General features: G+C 51.7%; 2 pseudogenes; both read left to right on the forward strand.

Annotated features, from left to right (window-relative positions):
* Positions 1-23,532, forward strand: part of LOC141996210 (butyrophilin subfamily 1 member A1-like) — a 660,168-nt pseudogene that overhangs the window by 10,149 nt on the left and 626,487 nt on the right.
* LOC141995770 (E3 ubiquitin-protein ligase TRIM39-like) lies at positions 2,395-8,581 on the forward strand (annotated as a pseudogene).

The raw sequence follows: 23,532 nt of genomic DNA on the forward strand, positions 1-23,532 counted from the left end.
AAGGTCTCTTGTAAGGTATCATTCCAAAGCTTATAATCTACTGAGTGTGGTCATCCTATTTGTATAAATGTATCACTCTTGTATCTGAAACTAGAAACAGGAAATATAACTCTGAGGGCCGATTGTAATTATGCAAAGTGTGGGCCATTAATGGTGGTTTGGAATCTTGATGGCTCCCATCAACCAGGACAATTGACGGTGGATGGCTCTGTTTGCAGGCAGGCCTTCCTGTGAGCCAAGCTGGGAGCAATGAAGGCTTGGGGGGGTCTCACAGTGACAGGTGACCATGTCACCTGGTACCGGACTCCATCTTAAACTTGGTGCTTTTCCATTTAGAAGTGGGGGTGGGGACCCAGAGAGACAAAAGATTCCCACCTTATGCCAACGCCATATAAGGGGGTGGAACAGAACACAGGGGGCGGCCATCATGAGAAATCCCCTCGCTACCACCTGGGCTGGAACAAGGACTGAACCAGGGGAAAGGATTGTGCCCAGACTGGGAAGGGACCAGTCTGTGAAATAAACTTATTGAAACATCTCGGAGGGTGAGATTTTATCTGTATTCAGTTTTATTACTGTACTAGGCTTAGATTTGCATGTTTTATTTTATTTTGCTTGGTAATTCACTTTTTTCTGTCTGTTATTACTTGTAACCACTTAAATCCTACTTTCTATATTTAATAAAATCACTTTTTACTTATTAATTAACCCAGAGTATGTATTAATACCTGCGAGGGGGGGGGGGCTAACAGCTGTGCATATCTCTCTATCAGTGCTATAGAGGGCAAACAATTTCTGAGTTTACCCTGTGTAAGCTTTATACAGGGTAAAACGGATTTATTTGGGGTTTGGACCCCATTGGGAGTTGGGCATCTGAGTGTTAAAGAGAGGAACGCTTCTTAAGTTGCTTTCAGATAAGCCTGCAGCTTTGGGGCATGTGGCTCAGACCCTGGGTCTGTGTTGGAGCAGACTGGCGTGTCTGTCTCCACAAGACAGGGTGCTGGAGTCCCAAGCTGGCAGGGTAAGCAGGGGCAGACGTAGTCTTGGCACATCAGTTGGCAGCCCCCAGGGGGTTTCTGTGATTCAACCCGTCACGGTCACCTTAGCTCTTCCCTGCACCGATGCTGCAGGTTCCGAGCACAGAATCTCACTGTGAAAATTTAGATCATGGAGCAAAATTATGTGGCTTTTTTTCAACTAGAAGGTTGCATACTTCATTGCTTATGTAGGCTGAGCCCCTCACCCCGCACTCTGGTCAGAACCCTGTAGATTTTGTCGAAAATCAGATTCCTGAAATTCCTCTCTAGTGGCTACATGCAGCTGGTTTGCAAACTTAGGCATCACTGTCCAATTTACGAAGTCATAACTGGACACCAATGCCTGCTGGCATAAATTCCCATTTGCAGGGAGGAGCAAGTGTAAATCTTCCTGCCCATTTAATCCATCCTGTTGGAGAATTTGTCCTTCAGAATGGACTTAAACCTGCCCTGCTGGGCTCTATCATTCACAGCAGTCATGACGAGGGAGTTTATGCCAAGTGAGAGAAGAAGCCCTTTCTGTGCACTTTCATAGAATCATAGAACTGGAAGGGACCTCGAGAGGTCATTAAGTCCAGTCTCCTGCACTCATGGCAGGACCAGCACCATCTAGAACATCCCTGACAGGTGTTTGTCTAACGTGCTCTTAAAAATCTCCAGTGATGGAGACTCCACAACCTCCCTAGGCAATTTATTCCCATGCTTAACCACCCTGGCAGGTAGGAAGTTTTTCCTAATGTCCAACGTAAACCTCCCTGGCTGCAATTTAAGTCCATTGATTCTTGTCCTATCATCAGAGGTTAAGGAGACCAATTTTTCTCTCGCCTGCTTGTAACAACCTTTCAGGCATTTGAAAACTGTTATCATGTCCCCTCTCAGTCTTCTCTTTTCCAGACTAAACAAACTCAGTTCTTTCAATCTTCCCTCATAGGTCATGTTTTCCAGACCCCTAATCATCCTTGTTGCTCTTCTCTGAACTCTCTCCAATTTGTCCACATCTTTCCTGAAATGTGGCGCCCAGAGCAGGACACAATACTCCAGTTAAGGCCGAATCAATGCAGTGTGGTGGGCAGTATGGAAGTCAGCAGGCTCCAGAAAAACTTTGCAGACTCCAGTGGTGCATCATTGATCGGGAGGGCTACGCTACCAGGAGCAGATGGCTGCAGGGCATCCACTAACTGATGGACATTCATTGAAGGAACTCTGCCTGAATCCCCAGTGAAGCAGGGGACAAGAGGTCCTGATAGGCCTCGAAATACTCCATGGGTAAAGCTCACCAGTGCTGGAACCTGTGGTGGGCCTATATTTCCTACTGCTGATCTGACCAGCAATGTCACCTTTGCTTGAGCGAAGCAGTATGACCTCCATCACCGAGGAAGGTCCCACAGATTCCATGGAGGCCTCTGGTAAGGATAAGGCATTGTGGCCCGAGACCCCCATCTTGACCATGAGAGAAGCACCAGTCCTGATGCCTATAATGCTCTGTAAACAGTCCCCGATGCTGGTTTGGCGATGGAGACCAGGAGAAGGAAGATCCCAACCTTGAAACTGAGAAGCCTTGGGATTCCAGGAATAAAGTCAGAGCCAGACCAGAGGGAGCAAGTACCTGGCCTGACTCATCTGTGACCCATAACAAGGCAGGGACCAGCGCTGATAATGGAAGCAGCTCCACCTGCACTGAGTATGCCAAGGCTGGAAGCAGTATCAGTCCCAAAGTCATCAGTTGTACTGGACTGGTTGACAGTGCCGAAGTCAAGGACGGTGAAAGCTGTTGAGATCTCCCACACCAACCTCGATACTGGCCCTGATTCAACAGCCTGTTCAGCCAATGGGGCGATAGATGGCATAGCCCTGGGCCAAAGGAGAGGTTGGGGTGAAAGGCAAAGGAGGTCTGTCGCTGCCTGGAATGCCACCGACACGGAGACAGTCAGTGCCACCATCATCCTCTTTGGTGCCAGACTCCACAGATGCCCTGGGGCCGGAACCAGAGCCCATAATACCAGGTCTCTAATCTCTCCACATGGTACCAGGGAAACGTTAGAGGCACCCATGCCATATTGCACACGAGCACCAACCCTGTGCAAAGTGAAAGAGTCTCCTGGAGTCTCAGTTGGTCTTATGAGATCCTTTCCTTGGTGCATGCAATGGGGAACAGCTCCCCCGTTTCTTGAGAGAGGCACCTGCTCTGGACTGCGAAGCAGCAGTGCTCTCAGAGCCCGAGGGCCACTTCCAGTCAGACAAGGACCTCACAACGAAAGCAGGTCACATAGCCTGGTCAAGCAGGTGCTGCTTTAGGCAAAGGTCTCGAGCCACTTGAGTCCATTTCATGACTGAGCAACGCTTCTTTAACGTGGGCCTCACACAGGCACGGCAAGCACCATGTGTGAGGATCACTGCTGGGGACATGAACGACAATGTTTGTCCCTGATGAGGGCATCACCGAGGAAAAACTTAACTAATACCACCATAGGCGCTGACTTCCCCGTTTCCCCTGTGTGCTCGACCTCCCTCTACCCCTGGCCCTGACCCCACTCCACCCCTTCCATACGGCCCCGCCCCACCCCACCTCTTCCCACCCTAGCCCCACCCCCCATGCCAACCCCTTACCCCAAGGCCCCACCCCAACTCTGCCTCCTCCCTGCCCCTATTCCAACCCCTTCCCCAAGGCTCACTGAGCTGTCATTCTCAGGACAAGTCCTACCAAAATTTGAAAAGCTGGTTACAACATTCCGATTCTCCAGAAGAGTAGCTGATTTTAATGAGATGCATATTATTGTTAACAGCTCCGCCATAGCGCTCTTAGGTCATTTCACAACTCTTGGGCATTTGCAACCTGGCAAGGATCTCCTCTGGTCTTGGTGACGTCTGGCTCTTTCATTAATCAGTCTGTTCTATTATCTCTGCTTCACACCTCAAGCCCTGATGTTCATTTCTTGAAAAGAGCAGCTCCAGGGCTGGTCTCTTCCCACCACACTCAGTGTGGTAAAAACTGTTGCAAAGAAATCAGTCTCTCAGCATTGTCATTACCCTCCTCAATTGTTCCCTTTATTTGTTTTATATTTTTGGCTATTCCCTCTTCTAATTCCATTTTAACCCTCTAATTCCTATCATTTGCTTCACCCAATGTACTTAATGTGGCTTTCTACTGGCTTCACAGGGTTAATACTTTTCATTTGCTGAAGGATCCCTCTTTAGCTCTAACAACCTCTTGCTCCAGAGCAGGTGGCCAGATGCCAAATACAGATGTACTGTATTTCTTCCTTTCCTTTTCCTTTGCTGCCCAGGAGGCTTCCTTGCTTTAAGGTCTTTTTCACTCACTTCCCTTCTGCAAGGTAATGTGACACTGACTCATTTCTCTCTGTTTTATTTTCAGACAAACTCCAGGCTGAGCTCAGTAAGTTCCATTCCCCCCAGTACGACCCTTGGGTGACATTGTCTCCTGCTCAGTGTGTCTGTGTCCAGGGGCGTTCTTACCCCTCTGTCTGTGTTTGGTTGCAGGGTGGAGGAGCACCCGGCTCTACGCAGGTACTGTACATACCGCTGGCATTGTATCCATGGTGAGACCCACCTTCCCCTGGGAGCTCTCTGCTCCTTTCCCTGCACAGAGTGTTTCCCTGTGACATTCAGTCGGCTGGAAATAGCAATGTCACTGGGGGCAGACGAAACGCAGATTTATTGCTGAGCACAGGGACACACTCCCTTTGGGAAAGGGCTGATTAGTGATGAAATATGTCCCCTAGTGTCCCCTTCCCAGGGCTGTACCTGGGTTCTGCAGGATGGGCATTCTTATCTGCCCATCACTGGCACTGAACGGCTCAGCTCTCTCTTCCCAACGGCAGGATTTCCATGCTCAGACCAAGCTCTACCCACAATGTTCTTCTCGTGTAACAGGAGCAGACAAGAGCTGTTCAGCGTCCCCCTGGCTCTGGGGTGAGGCAGGCCCTGTCCCCACTGCAAGGGCAGACAGGTTTTTATAACCAGCTTGTGACACTCCCCTGACCCAGTTGCCACAAATTGTGCCATACGGCAGCTTTTCTGCCTCACACCTGTGGCTATGTGTGCGTGTTTTCACCTGGCTCGCAGCCTGACCATGTGTGTGTACTCGAGCAGGCTGGGAGAGTCTGGCAGCTCCAGCAGGGATGAGAGAGTCGAGAGGATGTGCACGCACATTGTAGCACCGGGAGCCCCGGGCTCCTCGCACGCCAGGGTATCCTAATGCACTGAGCCGGGGGGGGGCAGGGCTGGATGAACTAAACTGATGGGAAAAGCTCCTTCCTCTCAGTTTAGAGCATCTCCGTGAAAGTGCTACGGCGGCACAGCTGCATCGGTGCAGGATTTTAAGCGAAGACCTGCCCTTAGACTGTGATTCACAAACGCCAAGACATGAGGTGAGGAGATGCCTACGCTAGACAGTAGGAGATGCGGATGAAAGGGGTGTGTGCTAAGCCCTGCCTCTCTCGTGGAGATGGGCACCTATCTCTGCTCAGTGATCCACAAAGGGAACCCCTTTCTTGGAGTCAGGCTGCTTAGCACCTACGGCAGATCTTGTGGGAATGAATTGGACGCCTTCCTCACACCACACAAACCGGCCGGGGTGGAGGAGCTGGCAATGACTTGTAGCCCCTTGGTTAAAGCCATCACCTGGGAGACCCTGCTTCAATTCCCCCTTCTGCCCAAGGCAGGGAAGGATTTGAACAGGGGCCTTCTAGCTCTCAGGGGAGGGCCCTAACCCCTGGGGTATAAGTTAGTCTGTTCTGAGACCTCCTCTCTCTGGAAGCTGTTCCACGACGGACTGAATAATTAAAGATCATTGGGCACAGGTGCCGACTTTCTTCTTTCTGGGTGGGTGCTCCACCCCCACCCCAAGGCCCTGCCCACACTCTGCCCCTTCCCCCAAGGCCCTGCCCTTGCTCCATCTCTTCCTGCCCCCGCTCTGCCCCACACCAGCACCTCCCGCCCACTGCCAAACAGCTGGGCCCACCAAACAGCTGATTGGAGGGTGGCTGATGGGCACCCACTGTTTCGTTTCTGAGGGTGCTCTAGCCCCAGAGCACCCTCGGAGTCGGCACCTGTGATTGGGTCAGAGAGTGCAAGTATGCGGCTGACTCTACAGCTGGGGGGTTAGAGCACCCCCCGGTGAGGGGGGAAGCCAGGGTCCGTCCCTGCACCAATGGCCCTTTATTTATCCACCATGGAAAATCCTCAGCAGGAGAGAGTGCGGGAGCCCCCCACCTCCACCTCGCCTCGTGGTCAAAGCGCTCTCCTGAGACTGGCGGAGCCCTGTTTCAGTTTAAGCTCCCCCTCTGCCCGAGGGGAGCAGGGACTGGGAGTCCCCCCATCCTAGGGGAATGCTCTAGCCCCTGGGTTAAAATGTATGAGGGAAGCCCTCCCCAGCCAGCTGCTGCGTGGCCTCGCCTGAGGGACCCGGTCTGAGAGCGCCCCTGAGCTCGCCTACCAAACTAGCTGGGACAGCTGGACCCCGATCTTCCCCCAGCCTGTGGATCACGCTGGGGCTCAGGCCGGGGAATAGGCGTCCACGCGCCTGGAGGGAGGCAGCCGTGGTCATGGCTGGAGGGAGAAACACAGGCACCGAGGGAACTTTTACTGCACAAACTTCGACTGCGAGTGAGTTTTGGCAGCTCCGGGGTCAGCAGGAGGTTTGTGCCTCACCGTGGAGCTGAAACCAGGGACTTAAGCCCCGAGCTCCTTTTGTGCCGCCCTAGGTGACCCCGGAGCCCGTGGACTGTCCTGTTGACAGCCCCTGGGATCTGTGCCCTCAGTCATTCCGATCCAGGTGAAGATCCCCCTCCGCCCGTGTAGCAACCAGCACAACGGGGAACCGGCTTGAGTGGCCTCAGAGCCCCCAGCAGCTCCCACAGTACCTGCCCCTCCCCTTCCTTTGCTGCCCCCCCATGTCTGCCTCCTGCCCCAGCCCTGAGCACCTTCCTCTGCCCCCGGCACCTGCCGTCATGAGCAGTGGGCGCAGCTTCCCTTGGGGGAGGCTAGCCCCCCGTCTCACCTCTTCCACCCGCTGCCCTGCCCACACTCCACCCCCACTCGCCCCAGGCCTCTCCCCCCACCTCCCTCCCCCACTTGGCCGTCACTCGATGCATCCCACCTCACCCCCTGCCCCCGTGAGACCCCCGCCCACCGCTCACCGCATCTCGTCCTCGGGATGGCGAGCGGTGGGCGGGGGGTGAGGAGGGACACAGTGAGGGGCGGGGGGGGCTCATGGGGAGGGGGGAGGAGAGGAGGGAGGTGGTGGGCGCCAGGGACCTCGGGAGCGGAAGGGGGGGAAGTGGGGAGGGGCTCCCTCACCTGGTGGCAGCGGCTGTGCCAGGGGTGTTCTCCACCGCCCAAGCCTGCCCTTCCCGCTCCCCTAACCCTTCCCCCTCTGCCTGTGCCAGTCCTACCCCCGCCACTCCTCTGCCCCCATTACTTCCCCCCTCCCAGCCCCATGGCACCTGCCACTCCTCTCTGCTCCCCTCGTGCAACCCACCCTCAGCCCCCTCAACACACCCTCCCCCGACTCCCCTCCGTCCCTGTCTCCCCTCCCCCCATGTCCTTCCCCTTGACCCGACCCCCTGGCACCTGCCCCTCCCCTCCCCCCTTTGGTGCCCACCCCTCCCCTTCCCCATCACCCTGGCACCCACTCCTCCCTTCACCCTCTGCACCCCGGTACGTGCCCTCCCTGGTGCCTGCTCCATCCCTGGCCCCCACCCTTTCGTCCCCCTCTGATTCCTTGGTGTCTGCCTCATGCCCCCCTTCTGCCCCTGGAGATCTCCCCCTTCCTTCCCTTCCACTCCTGCTCCCCACCCCCTCCCCCTGCCCCTGTCCCCCGGCATTAGCTGAGCTCCGACTCCCCTTAAGGGTGAGGAACCCCAAATCACAGTGATTAATGGGCATGTGGGTGAATTGCCCTTTGATCCCAGTGACCAGCCCCTGCCCCCAGCACTGACTCTGATTCTCTCCCCAGTGGATGTGACTCTGGATCCAAACACGGCTCATCCCAACCTCGTCCTGTCTGAGGATCAGAAAACTGTGACATACGATGAGAGACGACAGGATCGACCTGACAATCCTGAGAGATTCAATACTTATCCGATTGTCCTGGGCACAAATGGATTCACAGGCGGGAGGTTTTACTGGGAGGTGGAGGTGGGAGACAAAATAAACTGGACTGTGGGGGTTTGTAGGGAATCTGTGATCAGGCCAGGGAAGGTCAGACTCACTCCTGGGAATGGATACTGGGCTGTGTGGCTGAGGGATAGGAAATATGAGGCCTGCACCTCCCCCCCCCCCCCAAGATCCCCCTCCCCACAGGCATCAGGCCCAGCCGGGTGGGGGTTTTCCTGGACTATGAAGCAGGCGAGGTCTCATTTTACAGTGTGACTGACAGGTCCCATCTCTTCCCTTTCACTGACACCTTCTCCGGGACGCTCCGTCCTTATTTTTATGTTGGTTACAAAGAGGAGGGTAAAAACACTGCTCCCCTAATAATCTGTCCTGTCCCAGCTCAGGCCAAAGGGAATCTTTGTCCCTGAGAGTGACAGCCGTGGCAGAGACTATCCCCTCCCAGCGCTGACCAGCCCCCAGCCCTGTTCCCATGGGGATGGTACAAAGGGTATCACCTGCCTGCCCCCTCCCTCAGTTCCCAGTCCCAGGCCTGTGAGCTGGGGGAGAGGAAGGGGCAGAGAAGGGGGTGCGGGGAGCAGGCTGCTGGGCTGTGGGGGTACAGGGATAGAGGGGGATGTGTGGGTGCAATGTCAGGGGTGGATGCTGTGGCCAAGGGTGGGGTGGAGTGGGGAGGGGGCTGCAGCAGCAGGAAGGGAAGAGCCCAGATCATGAGAGAGACTCTGGGGAGGGGGTTGGGGGATGTAATGAGAGGGGAGAGGGGAGGGGAGGGGAGAGAGACCACAAGGAGGAAGAGAACCATGGCAGAAATGACAAAGGGGAGAAGACCCCAGTGTGAGGAGCAGGAGGATCTTGGGCAGGGTAAGAGTTGGCAGAAGGGAGGGATCCAGGAGCGGGGAAGGCTGGAGTCAGAGGAGGGAGGGATGGGTGAGGAGGGATTGGCCCTGTCTGCACTCTCCGTTTCTTATTCCTGCAGGAGCCACTGAGCGCACGGTGGCTGCCAACACCCTCAGAGCGCGGCCGGGCGCTGCAGTGTAGACAGGACTAACCTCGGTCTCGTCTGTGCCCTAAGCTGCGCTGGCCCGGGAGGCACCTGCAGGGCCCTGCATGGCTCAGGGGAAGGTGAACATAGATCAGAACCATGTTCCATTGCAAACCCACCCAGCGCTAGCCAGGACGGGGCAGATCTGTGCCGTGACTAGATTCCAAGACAGGGGGTTTGATGGAGAGGAGATAGCTGCATAGAGGGGGAGGGGGGATAAGTGGGGCGTTGGATGGAAAACAGTTTCTGGGACTGATGGTGAAAAGGCAGCTGCCAGGGGAGCAGGGAGACATCTGGCAGAGAGAGAAAATGGGACAGAGAGCAGGGAGTGACAGTGGACGGCGCTGTACAGCAACGCCAGGGCCAAAATATTCCTGAGGTGCTGCATGAGCCCTTCAATGCCAACTGGCAGAGCACCCACTGTACAGCAACTCAAATCAGGTCTGACACACTCATTACCCCCCCCACGCGGTTCTCCTCATAGGTATCCAGACGGTGTCATATATAAACTGGTGACAGGCTGGTCCCCAAAATCATTGTGTGATGTCTGTGTGGGCTGTGTACAAAAGAGTGATACGTGAGTGCTGGAAATATGTTCTGAATGTGTTTGGGAGGCAGTGCGTAAAGCCAGCCAGCCCTAGCCAGAGGAACGTCTGACTGGCTTGGGGACAGGCAGAGAACAACGAAAGTACATTTACAGATAAGGTAAACGAAGCAATGCGGCCGGCAGGAAAGGGCTTAGTGAGCACGCTGGGGACAGAGTCCGCACCCCCAGGAAGTCTTCCTGGCTCCTGAAAAAATGCAGTCGACTTCCAGGACATACTGTTAGTTAGGGAAGAAAGAGAACGGCCCCCTCCGAGCCCGTGGAAGCTGGGTCCCCTGGCCTGGGTGGCTAGTGATGTCAACTTCTTAGGTAACGATTGTAACGTGCTAAAACTGAGTTGTAGTCACTAGAAAGTCTGCTTTGTTTAGTTTTGTTTGGAACCAATCTGTTCTCTTCTTCTCTTGCTTAGCATCACTTAAATGGCTGTTCTTTGTTAATAAACTCAGTCTTATTTTTCCTACCTATCAGTGCTGTTATACTGGAGTGTAGACTGAGTCCTCAGCTCAGCTCACAGGCTGGTGTGTGCTGTGTGTCTCTTTGGAGACAGAAAACTTAATAACGTTTTCCAGTGTCCTGTGAGAGTGACTGGACGCTGCAGAGAAATGTCTCTGGGGAACTCGGGAAGTGGAGATCATTGATTTGTTACCTGCAAGCTATGGTAAAGACTGGCAGAGTCTCGAGGAGTTTGCTGGTGAATTGAACGGGAAGATGTGGCAGGGAGCGGACACAGTCTAATCTCCAGTAAAGCTCACTCTTTCTAAAACAGAGGGGTAACACTTCGGTTTACAGTTCTGGGTGTCCGGAACAGAACTTTACACCCCTCCCACATAGGTTTGATTTCTCTCTCAGGAGATGTGGAGGAGATGCTTCTGTAGGTGGGGGCTCAGGGAGACCGGTTTATTCAGAACGAGGAGTAATGGTCTCAAGTTGCAATGGGGGAGGTTTAGATTGGATATTAGGAAAAACTTTTTCACTAAGAGGGTGGTGAAACACTGGAATGCGTTACCTAGGGAGGTGGTAGAATCTCCTTCCTTAGAGGTTTTTAAGGTCAGGCTTGACAAAGCCCTGGCTGGGATGATTTAACTGGGAATTGGTCCTGCTTCGAGCAGGGGGTTGGACTAGATGACCTTCTGGGGTCCCTTCCAACCCTGATATTCTATGATTCTATGATTCTATTGCTGGGAGACAGGCCCCCCACCCAAGTGATCCCTCCCTCTTGCTCCACATATCTATTCAGGGGACACCATCACAGGGCCTAATAACATCAGATGTCAAGAATTAGAACATTCATAAACCAGTCGGAGAACACTTCAATCTCTCTGGTCACGCGATTACAGACATGAAAGTTGCGATATTACAACAGAAAAACTTCAAAACCAGACTCCAGCGAGAGACTGTTGAATTGGAATTCATTTGCAAATTGGATACAATTAACTTAGGCTTGAATAGAGACTGGGAGTGGCTAAGTCATTATGCAAGGTAACCTATTTCCCCTTGTTTTTTCCTACCCCCTCTCCCCCCCCCGTTCCTCAGACGTTCTTGTTAAACCCTGGATTTGTGCTGGAAATGGCCCACCTTGATTATCATACACATTGTAAGGAGAGTGATCACTTTAGATAAGCTATTACCAGCAGGAGAGTGGGGTGGGGGGAGAGAAAACCTTTTGTAGTGTTAAACACCCATTTTTTCATGGTCTGTGTGTATAAAAATATCCTCACTGCATTTTCCACTTTATGCATACGACGAAGTGAGCTGTAGCTCACGAAAGCTTATGCTCAAATAAATTGGTTAGTCTCGAAGGTGTCACAAGTCCTCCTTTTCTTTTTGCGAATACAGACTAACACGGCTGCTACTCTGAAACTTTTAAAAATATTTAACATTATAATAAATGCTGGAGGTGAAGCAGGGTTTTGGGTGGAGGCTGACAGCTCACAACCCCCCAGGTAATAATTGCATGACCCCCTGAGGGGTCACGACCCGCAGTTTGAGAACCCCTGCTGTAAACTGATGGTGAGAGATTCCCTCCCACACCTCCCTGAAACCAACTATCTGGCTGAGGCAGCTTCCCACTCGGAGCGCTGGCTTTTGTTGATCCCATTCTTAGGCCCCTAACTCTCCCCATCCCTTGTACAGGGAGCCTAGGTGCCTAACTCAAGGCTCTGGGTTCCACTGGGTGGCAACTGCTGAGTCTGGGTCCCCTTTGTGAATCGGGACCTTTCTTCCTCCCTCACACAGAAATCCTCAAATGCTGCTGAGCAAGGTTCAGGTGCAGCCCGTTTGTGGAAAGAGGAAAATGAAACTCAGCTCCTCTCTTCCCTGCATTGGGGCTGATGAGAATCCAGCAAAACCTCTCCAAATTCAACGGACCTTCTCCGTCTGCCTGGAGCTTTCCAAGGATCCAGCGAGCACAGCCTGTGGGCACAGTTTCTGCTGCGTGTGTGACAGAGCAGCTAGATGCTAACGCCAGACGGTCTCACTCTCTGTGGTCATGGTGTTCCCCTGGACTTGAGGTGTGTTTGTGTAACCCAGTATGTGATCAAGCTAACTGCAGCCATATTATCTGCACTCAGTCACCATGAATTAATGAAATAGAACACCATATATTGAAGGGTTAATTTGAAAGCAGGCTTTTAGAGGCAAGGTCAAAACTACCTGCAGTTTCTGCTAATCAGAATGGGAGGAGGGAAAAGACAAGTCAACATTTGAGACTGAAAGTAAACAAGTGGACAGAAACCTTGGAGTCTGGGCACCTTTGATATAGAAGTTTATTATGACTAAAATGGTTAGGAAAAGTGATGACGTAGTAGGGGTCACTATGACCTATGTGTTTTGTAGAAGTTAATTATAAAAAGGGTTAGATATAGAATGTTCTTTGGAGCAGTCCTCTGCAGCCATCCTCAGAGAGATGTTCCAGAGGAACAGCCGTGTTCGTCTGTATTCGCAAACAGAAAAGGAGGACTTGTGGCACCTTAGAGTTAGTCCTTTTCTTTTTCCTAAGAGAGATGTTTTTCTGACACCTTTTCCCCCAGGAGGGAAGTGTTTGGCCACCCCTGACCTACCATTAATTACCCAATACTGTCTCACATTTTAGGAAAATACCCGGGATGTTCTAAATCTATTCCTTAGGTCTGTGTGGGCTTAAATGTAATAAACTGCAGTTTTAGAAAGCGCATACGTACTTGTATTAATCATTTATCAGACGGAATCTCTGTGTTCCCATTGATTTATTCCCGACACTGCCTGGAGTGAAACAGTGAAGTTACCATCGCTGCGGGTTCTGAAACCCCCAGGCAACAATGATGTTGAGAGGACCAGCTGAGGCATAGCCACTAAAATTCACACAAACAGGCAAAGCTCACTGTCCAGGTGAATTAGGTCTCAGTTTCCCTGATTGTAAATAAATCATTTTTTAAAACTTCCCTTTCTACAAGGAGGGTATTGTATCGCCTGATTTATTTTGGGGGTGGGATCAAACAAGTACTGACCAGGTTCTCTTTTCACTGTGAGGGGAAACATGGACCTTGCCATTCCCAGGCTGCACTGTGGCACTCTGCATTCCCAGAGGGAGAGGGAAGGGGAGGGGGCAGAGATGCCATGAATAGCCTAGAACCCAGCCTCTGGGGGTGAAAAGACAGAGCCAGTGTAGGGGAAGCTGTGGGCTGAGAAGACAGCTAAATTCGGGGACAGCATCTCCCACTCAGAGAAAGAGGAGCAGATGGTGGCTGAATTGCAGAATCTGTGCAGTGAGACCCATCTCAAAAAAGATATACTGGAATTGGAAAAGGTTCAGAAAAGAACAAAAATGATTGGGGGTACGGAACGGCTTCCGTATGAGGAGAGATTAATGAGACTGGGACTTTTCAGCTTGGAAAAGAGATGGCTAAGGGGAGATATGATTGAGGTCTATAAAAATACGACTGGTGTAGAGAAAGTAGATAAGGAAGTGCTGTTTACTACTTCTCATAACACAAGAACTAGGGGTCACCAAATGAAATTAATAGGCAGCAGGTTTAAAACAAATAAAAGGAAGTATTTCTTCACACAACGCACAATCAACCTGTGGTACTCCTTGCCAGGATGCTGTGATGGCCAAGACCATAACAGGGTTCAAAAAAGAACTAGACAAATTCATGGAGGATAGGTCCATCAATGGCTATTAGCCAGGATGGGCAGGGACGGTGTCCCTAGCCTCCTTTTGCCAGAAGCTGGGAATGAGCAACAGACTGAGGTTGACACAGTGTGTGTGAGGATACTGCATGACCCAGGTCAACCCTAACGGACCTCCAGAAGCTGTCCCCCAGTGCCCAACACACCTCTCTGCTTACAGCTGTGAACTCCACTACCCAGGAGTCATGAAGACCAGGAGCCGTCGCTGTATTTAAACCCCCCCATATTTTTGAAATGCCGTTTCTGCATTGCCCAGCTGAGTGAGCGCACACTTAGCAGCTCTCCCAGGGCGCGTGCCGCTGCCCATCTGCGCACGCCAGTTACACATTCTAGACGCACCGATGGCTGGAGTAGGCAGGAAATGCTGGATCTCCTGAGCCTGAGGAGAGAAGAGCTCTGCAGGCAGAGCGACAGAGCAGTGGTATCCGGTATCCGTGAGCAGGTTGCTCGGGGGATGCCGGGGAAGGGGTAGGGCAGGGATCGGCAGCAGCGCCATGGGAACGTGAAGAAACTGCAGCAGGCACACCAGGCAGTCAGGGAAGCCAACAGTTGACCTGGTGCTGAGCCACAGACCTGCTGCTTCTCCAATAAGCTGCATGAAATACTTGGCAGAGACCAACACCCCACATCTCACTGTGGATACCTCTGAGGAGTCTGAGTCACAGGCCCCAGCCGTAAACAGCAGGGATGGGAACGAGGAAGAGTAGCAGACGGGGGGACATGCAATTGGGGATCCCGTTATGATGTTCGAGAATGCACTACAGTCAGACCTGGCTGTCAAGAACTGGCGAGCCTGATGCGGGGGGGGACCCTCAGGTAAATGTGTAAATTTATTTCCCATGACAGTGACGGTGGCCATGAACTTGGCAGGACACAGCTATTGACTTTTCTTTAATTCACTCACACTGGAAGAGGAGGTGGTACCACACAGTGAGGTAGCGTTGGGGGAGCATGTGGAGCAGTTTGCTTCTGACACAGGGAGGACCCTCGAATCCTCCTGAGCAATCCTGATGAAATTTCTGTGCAGGTACTCTGCAATCCTCTGCCCAAGGTTTCAAGGGATTGCAGCCTCGTTTCTTCCTCCACGGTAGGGCACTTTCCCACATCAGTCACTGATAACTTCGGCAGGCACCATCACAGTAAAGAGACGAGCAGCAAGTAGGTGGCTTTGGGGTGCTATCAGTAGCCAGGCTCCCTGGACCTTCGTCACACGCAGGAGGGAGATATCAGCTGTTAGCGACCAAAGGGGAAATAGAATGTCTGAGGTAACATGTGTCAGGTGTTCTGTAGCTGGGTTCATTTTTCACGAACCTCCTACAATATTCTGGATCTTTGTAGAATCTTGTGGCACCTTCCAGACTTTCTGAGAACTACATTTTCCTTGAACTTCCTAGAATGCTGTCAGCCTCGCCCTCACGGGTAGATAAGGGGCAGGCGTCGCCAGGCACCCAGTGAGATAGAAGAAAAAAATGAAGTGACGTGAGAGCCATGCTACAATAGTGTGAACCTTATTTTATTGCGGAATCGTGGAAGTGAACTTGTGTTATAAGACTCCAAGAGTGTAAGCAGCAACTAATAAAAGACACATCTAATGAGACGCCAGAGACATCTATCGAACACCTATCGATGCAACAACATAAAAGAACCACTGTTCCTTCTTTTGCCCTGCTTAACACAGAATGTTGGATGACTTTCTAAGACTGCAGAGCATAGACTTTTGGTCTCCATGATACTGTCTGTTTCCCCTGTAGAAAATAAAAGATGATCCCAAAGAAGCCTTCAGGAGCTCAGTATAGGAAGCAAAAAGCTCAGCTGCCATCTACTTTGCAGCAAGGGGCAAATGTGATGGGACAATATCTGAAGCAGATCCACACAGACCAGGTTGTAGGCAGTAGCAATTGTCCCCGTGCAGAAGAAACTGAGGAGTGAAGCGTAAATGATGGAAGCCCTATTACTAAGGAATGAGCAGATTCGCCTGAAGATGAGGAATGGGAATGTGAGGAAAGTGATGGAGAATCGTCTAGTTTTCCTGGTGGCGTAAAGGAGAGGGATGATAAAGAAGAATGTGGCTCCCATGAAAAGGGGAGTAATGACAAAGAAAAATCTGGTTTACATGAAAAGGAGAGAAACGATAAAGAAGAATCAGCCTCGCATGATGACAGAAACAGCAGTAAAAAAAAATTGCACACCACAAATCGATACATCAGAGTCTGCTTTATGGCCGGCGATCCTAAACTCTGCCAATATTGATCGTACAATTTTGAATGGTCTGAGCAAGATTGAGGATATGACATTTCTAGTAAATGAGCAGAAGTGTCCTGTCTCAAAGTCACACTGAGAAAGAGTGCTCGAGAATGGTGAGCAACTGAATCGGCATTGACTAGTTTACTCAAAATCAACTGACAAAGTGTTCTGTTTTTGTTGCAAAATATTTGACAAGAATGCCAAATCCTTGCTTGCGCGTTCCGGGTACAGTTACTAGCAAAACTTGGCTGATGCTCTGAAGCAACATGAAAAGTCACCCAGCCATTTTAGGGCCTACTCCAAATGGATGGAGGTCAAGTCCAGGATCAAGCTGAATAAATGTATATGTAAGCAGAGTCAGGATGGGCTCCACCCTGACATCTGGTGGTGAGGTGTGGCAAGTAGTGGAAAAGAACTTCAGGGGCTGATCTCAATTTGCATAGGCACACCCACCCTGCCTAGAATGAGGCCATAACTGCCCAAATGGTCACTTTGGCTGTTGTGGGATCCCCAGTGTCTCTGTTATTGGGGCGGGAAGAGTAAATTGTTATTACCCTGATTATGGGAACTGTGCTTGGAACTGTACTTGGCCTTTTGTTATGATGGAGGGACTCACCATCAACTGAGTAGCACTCGCTAGGCAAGGGACATGGGTTCCAAAACTCTGTGAAGGGAGAGAGACTTGAGACAGGTATTAGTACCTGGTGGTGTGGGCCCCTTTGTGAGGGCCTGAAGCACCAATTGCACCTCTGTCTCTCTCCACTGTGGAATGTCAGAGCTAATTTTGGGTCTATTAAGAGTCTTGCTACAGGTACTGTGCTGCATTCACTTTGGCCTTATGGTGCACCAGCACTAAGGCCCCCACTACTATGAGCTGAAATCACTGAGAGCTGAAATCACTAAGAGCTGAAATCACTGAGCACTGTGTCAAGTAGTGGGGAGCCGGAAGATCTAGAGTGCAGTGGTGCTGTTCGTGAGACGGCGAGCTGTGCAGAGCGGAGCCGTTCGCGAGACGGCGAGCTGAGCAGAGCTGTTCGTGGGACGGCGAGCTGTGCAGAGTGGAGCCGTTCGTGAGACAGCGGTGTGTTCGCGAGACGGCGAGCTGAGCAGAGCTGTTCGTGAGATGGCGAGCTGTGCCGAGCGGAGCCGGTCGTGGTGGAGCGGAGCCGTTCGTGAGACGGCGAGCTGAGCGGAGCCGTTCGTGAGACAGCGGTGTGTTCGTGAGACGGCGAGCTGAGCCGAGCTGTTCGTGAGACAGCGAGCTGTGCCGAGCGGAGCCGGTCGTGGTGGAGCGGAGCCGTTCGTGAGACAGCGAGCTGAGCAGAGCTGTTCGTGAGACGGCGAGCTGTGCAGAGCGGAGCCGGTCGTGGTGGAGCGGAGCCGGTCGTGGTGGAGCGGAGCCGGTCGCGAGACGGCAAGCTGAGCAGAGCTGTTCGTGAGACGGCGAGCTGTGCAGAGTGGAGCCGGTCGTGGTGGAGCGGAGCCGTTCATGAGACAGCGTAGCAGAGCAGAGCCCTGTGGGGCAGTCAGCTTCAGGACACGTAAGGTACCCCTTACCTCTTTCCCCCACACACAGGCACATTTTAGCCAGACTGGGGAGTAACACTCTGCAGATGAACTTTTGAACTCTGGGGCTGGACTTTTTGGAGTTTGGGTGATTTGAGGATTGCTGGACTCAAGAGACATTTGGGGTTCTGGGACTCAAGAACCCGAGGGAAAGGATGTGGCCCAATTTTCTGGGGTGGGTCTTTGCTCATGGTTTGGTTAATGAACACTAGTTGTGGTGTTTTCCCAATTTAATGCTGATGTCGTTTACCTCATGTAATTAAAGATTCTCTACTACACCGAGACTCCGTGCTTGCGAGAGGGGAAGTATTGCCTCTTCGAGGCGCCCAGGGGGTGTGTAAGATTTTCCCAGGTCACTGGGTGGGGGCTCGAGCCAGTTTTGTATTTGCTTTGATGAGAGGGAACCCCTGTGTACTGAACCCGGCCCTTGCTGCTATCAACTTGGCCTGGCAGAAGGGTTACATTTTTGGGGGCTCGTCCGGGATAAGACTGGGTCAGTACCCCTCGCAAGCACATCTTAGGTGAGTCATTAAATTGGGAAAACCCAGCATCTGGTTGTTGTTGTATTGATCTGTTATATTTGGGAAAGAAATTACAGTTTGTATAATGGCTCTACATTTGCTAGAGGATTGGTGCAGGGGGATGAATATTAACCCTAGGAACTGTGTCCTGGTGACTGGGGTGCCGGAGGCGTTCGATGAAGGCTCGATAGAGCCTACCTTAAGGGCATCCACTGAGTACCTGAGTAAGTGTAAAATGCGTGGGCGCATGTTTGTGAGGGAGGACGGAGATTTTGCGGTACTGTGTGAGCTGCCGTCGGCTGTGGACCCTCTACAGGTTCCAGGCACGATAGCAGTGGAAGATGGTGAGTGGAAGGTAATAACTACTGGGAGCCAGCCCTCACCAGCCCCTGCCTCTGACGTGGAGTTTTTAAAGAAAATGTCAGCCTTTTTGGGGAAAGAGGGGAAGACCCTGGCTGATATGCCGGGTCTGTTGGGCCTTGACCCAGGAGTCCCACCCCGGGAGGCTGCTCCATCACCTGATGAGTGGGTGAAGGCTTTGGGGCAAGCATTAGAGAAGGTTGTGCCACCCCACCCTGAGGCAAACCCCTATCGTAAACTAAGGTTGTTTTCTGGGGGTCCCACCCCAATACCTGGGGAGGAAGCATTTGAACCCTGGCTGGAACACACCACTGAAATGCTGCAGGAGTGGGCAGTACCTGATGCTGAAAAGAGAAGGCGACTAGTAGAGTGCCTCAGGGGGCCAGCCCTAGATGTGATTCGCACCCTGAAGCTCAGTAACCCTGGGGTCAAGGTAAAGGACTGCCTAGAGGCCCTTGATCATGCCTTTGGGAGAACCGAGGGCTCAGAGGATGTTTATTGCAAGTTCCTCAATGCCAGGCAACAAAAGGGAGAGAAAGTTTCTGCCTATATACAGAGGTTGGAGAAATTATTACAGAGAGCCATCATGAGGGGAGCAGTAGCGGTTGAGCAAATGGACCGGACTAGATTGGCTCAGATTGTGAGAGGAATTCAATATCAGAACCCAATCCTTCTCCACCTTCGATTAAGGGAGCGCCAAGACAATCCACCAGGTTACTCTCGACTGATAAAAGAGGTCCGAGAGGAGGAAGAGAGGCAGGCAGCTGGTGAGGTTTGGGAGGTTCAGCCACCCCAGGCAACTGCCACAACATCCATACGAATGCCCAAGGCGCTGATGGTGAATCCTCAAGAGGAACTTACCCAACGAGTGCAGGTCCTGACACAGAAAGTGGCTGAACTAGAGAATACTATCGATTCAGCAAAGACTTCGGGGTACAAGGAACCCCCCGTTACTACGGTCCAGAAGACTACATTTAGAACCTCTGCCCCACCCCGGCAACACGGGAAAGGGCAATCCTTCTTCTGCTACCGGTGTGGCCAGGATGGGCACATTGCTGCCAGGTGTCAGAATGCAGAGAATCCCCCGCTAGTATACCAAAAGCTGAGGACCACCTGGGGAAAGTCGGGAAACGGCCCCAGGGCCTGGGAAGGGAGCCGCCTAGGCCTGCAGGGTTTGGAGGCTCCCCTGCGAAGAACCATGCCACCCGAATCCCCCCAGGATTGATAGGACCTCGAGCAGAGGTCACTGTAAAGGTTGAAGGGACAGAATGTAGAGCAGTGCTTGACACGGGATCCCAAGTGACTATCATATTCCAGTCTTTCTACCAGCAGATACTTATGCATCTGCCTATACAGCCCTTGACAGGGCTTGGCCTATGTGGTCTCAGCATGGATGAATACCCATATCAGGGGTATGTCATCGTACACCTGGAATTCCCAGAAGAGATCGCTGGGGTAAGACAGGAGGTGGACACTGCAGCTTTAATATGCCCCGACCCTAAAGGTGTCTCTGATGTGTCCGTGCTAATAGGGACCAACTCCAGCCTCTTTAAGGTACTTGCAGATTACTGCAGACAACGAGCAGGGGACCAATACCTGAATACCTTGGTGATACACACACATTGTGCCGCAGCCTACAGAAAAATTGAGGACGCAAAAAGAGTGATGCCTGATTTGCCGGTGGGAGCACTGAGGTACGCAGGCCCGGTCCCCTTAGTGGTGCCTGCAATGACAGAAAAGGAGGTGATTGTCATGAGTACCTGCCTGAAAGGCAGTAAGAGAACATTAGCAGTGGTAGAGCAGCCGACCGAGGGAGGGCTCCCTGAAGGAGTGCTGGTTCTTAGTGGAGTCATAACCCTACCTGCTGAAGCCCAGGAAGAGGTGACTATACTGATTGCTAATGAAACGAGTCGTGATATTTTTGTGAAGCAAGGACAAAAGATAGCAGACCTCTTTGAGCCCGAGTCAATTGTAACCCCCCAGTGGGAAACTCAAGTTCCAACGATAGACCCAGCAAAGTTTGACTTTGGAGATTCACCAGTGTCCGAGGAGTGGAAAGATCGCCTGAGGAAGAAACTTTGTGAAAGATCCAAGGTGTTCTCACTGCATGAGTGGGATGTGGGATGTGCAAAAGGAGTAGAACACAATATCAGACTACATGACTCTCGACCTTTCAGGGAGAGATCTAGGAAGATTGCACTCTCTGAGATGGAAGATGTGCGACATCATCTTCAGGAGCTGGCTGCGAATGGCATCATTACAGAGTCCCGCAGCCCATACGCCTCACCCATTGTGGTAGTCCGTAAAAAGAATGGGAAAATCCGGATGTGTATTGACTACCGCACCCTAAACAGCCGTACTGTGGTCGACCAGTACACTATGCCTCGAGTGCAAGATGCCTTAGACTGTTTGCTGGGAAGCCAGTGGTTCTCTGTGTTGGATCTTCGAAGTGGGTACTACCAGATCCCTCTGGGAGAGGAAGATAAGGAGAAGACAGCCTTCATCTGCCCATTAGGGTTTTATCAGTTCGAACGCATGCCCCAAGGGATTTCTGGAGCACCTGCCACCTTTCAACGTCTCATGGAGAGAGTTGTGGGAGACATGAATTTACTGCAAGTGTTAGTTTATTTGGATGACCTGATTGTGTTTGGAAGAACCTTAGAGGAGCATGAAGAAAGACTTCTTAAAGTGCTTGATAGGTTGGAGGATTATGGTCTGAAGCTTTCAATTGACAAATGCCAGTTCTGCAGAACCTCAGTGAAGTATGTGGGTCACATCGTGTCCCAAGAGGGTGTGAGTACTGATCCTGATAAAATAGAAGCACTCACTACATGGCCACGTCCAAGTAACTACAGAGAACTCAAGACCTTTCTCGGATTTAGTGGCTACTACCGCAGATTTGTGAAAAACTATGCTACAATTGTAAAGCCTCTGAATGATCTTACCAGGGGACATCAGTCCAGCAAGAACAAATCTAAGTCCAAGAATAAGGGGAGGTCCCCAAAGCCCCCCGTGCAGAGACACTATGGCCCATTTGAACCATTTGGGCCACGGTGGGATGAGAGATGTGAAAGGGCTTTTCGAGAAATCATTATTTGTCTAACTCATGCTCCAGTCCTAGTTTTTGCTGACCCAAGCAAACCATTTATCCTGCATACTGATGCCAGTTTGGAGGGTCTGGGAGCAGTCCTGTACCAGGAAGTGGAAGGCAAACGTAAACCTGTAGCCTTTGCCAGCCGAGGATTGTCTGATAGTGAAACTCGCTATCCCACCCACAAGCTGGAATTTTTGGCCCTGAAATGGGCCGTCACTGAGAAATTTCGAGACTACTTGTATGGTGCTCAGTTCCAGGTGTGGACAGACAACAATCCACTGACTTATGTGTTAACAAGTGCTAAGCTGGATGCTACAGGGCAGAGATGGGTGGCCGCCTTGGCTAGCTATGAGTTCAGCATTCAGTACCGATCAGGGAGAAGCAATGTAGATGCAGATGCATTGTCCAGGCGTCCGCAGGCTCCAGAAGTTGCTGTGATACCCACAGATGGAGTGAGAGCTATTTGCAGTGTGAGTCGCCGAGAGCCAGAGGACCGTGAGAGCCTTCAAGGATGTGTTGCAGAAGCTTTGGGCCTGCCCCCTGAATGCATGCCTTCTGCTTCAGTGAACTATATTGCATTGGACCAATCTCCTTTGCCCATGCTCAATGCGGCTGACTGGCAAGAAGCCCAGCGGCAAGATATTGACATTCGTGATACACTACTTGCCAAAAGGGAGGGGCGAAGCTCAGCTGCGGTTGTCCCACCTAACCCAGAGGGTAAACTACTATTGAGAGAATGGACCAAACTACAACTGATTCAGGGAGTGCTACACCGAATGACCACCGACTCTTTACAAAAACAACGAGCACAACTAGTGCTGCCAAAAAAGTACAGAGCCCTGGCCATGAGGGCCCTGCATGATGACTTTGGGCATTTAGGGATGGAGAGGACCCTGGAACTTATTCGTAGTAGGTTCTATTGGCCCCGAATGGCTGAAGATGTTCGCAGGAAATGTGAGACTTGCGCTCGATGTGTTCAAAGGAAAACTCTGCCCACGAGGGCTGCATATCTCAAGAACATCACCAGCAACAAACCTTTGGAATTGGTATGCATTGATTTCTTGTCTGTAGAGGTAGACAAGAGGAATGTTGGGAACATTCTAGTAGTGACTGACCATTTTACACGGTATGCACAGGCATATCCCACACGTGATCAGAGGGCCACCACCGTCGCTCGAGTATTGTGGGACAAATATTTCTCAGTCTATGGATTCCCGGCTCGGATACACTCTGATCAGGGGCGGGATTTTGAGAGTCACCTTCTGAAGGAGGTGCTGAAGATAGCAGGAATTAAAAAGTCTAGGACAACGCCTTATCACCCCCAAGGTGATCCTCAGCCAGAGAGGTTCAACCGAACCCTATTAGATATGTTGGGAACTTTGCGACCAGAGCAGAAGGCAACCTGGAGCCAGCATGTCGCATTTCTGGTGCATGCCTACAATGCCACAAAGAACGATGCTACGGGAGTCACCCCATATCTGTTGATGTTTGGGCGAGAACCAAGATTACCCATAGACTTGTGCTTTGGTGTATCAGAGGATGGAGATAGCTATGAAACTCACCAGCAATATGTATCCCAACTAAGAGAAAAGCTGCGGGATGCTTATCGCTTAGCTACCGCTGCAGCTCGGAAAAACGCAGACCGCAACAAACATCGATATGATGCTAGAGTGCGTTCGCAGGAGCTCCAGCCGGGGGACAGAGTCCTGCTGCGAAATTTGGGTATTGCTGGCAAACACAAGATAGCTGACAGATGGAAGGCA

Source organism: Natator depressus, chromosome 11 (assembly GCF_965152275.1).
Source record: "Natator depressus isolate rNatDep1 chromosome 11, rNatDep2.hap1, whole genome shotgun sequence".
Taxonomy (NCBI): domain Eukaryota; kingdom Metazoa; phylum Chordata; order Testudines; family Cheloniidae; genus Natator; species Natator depressus.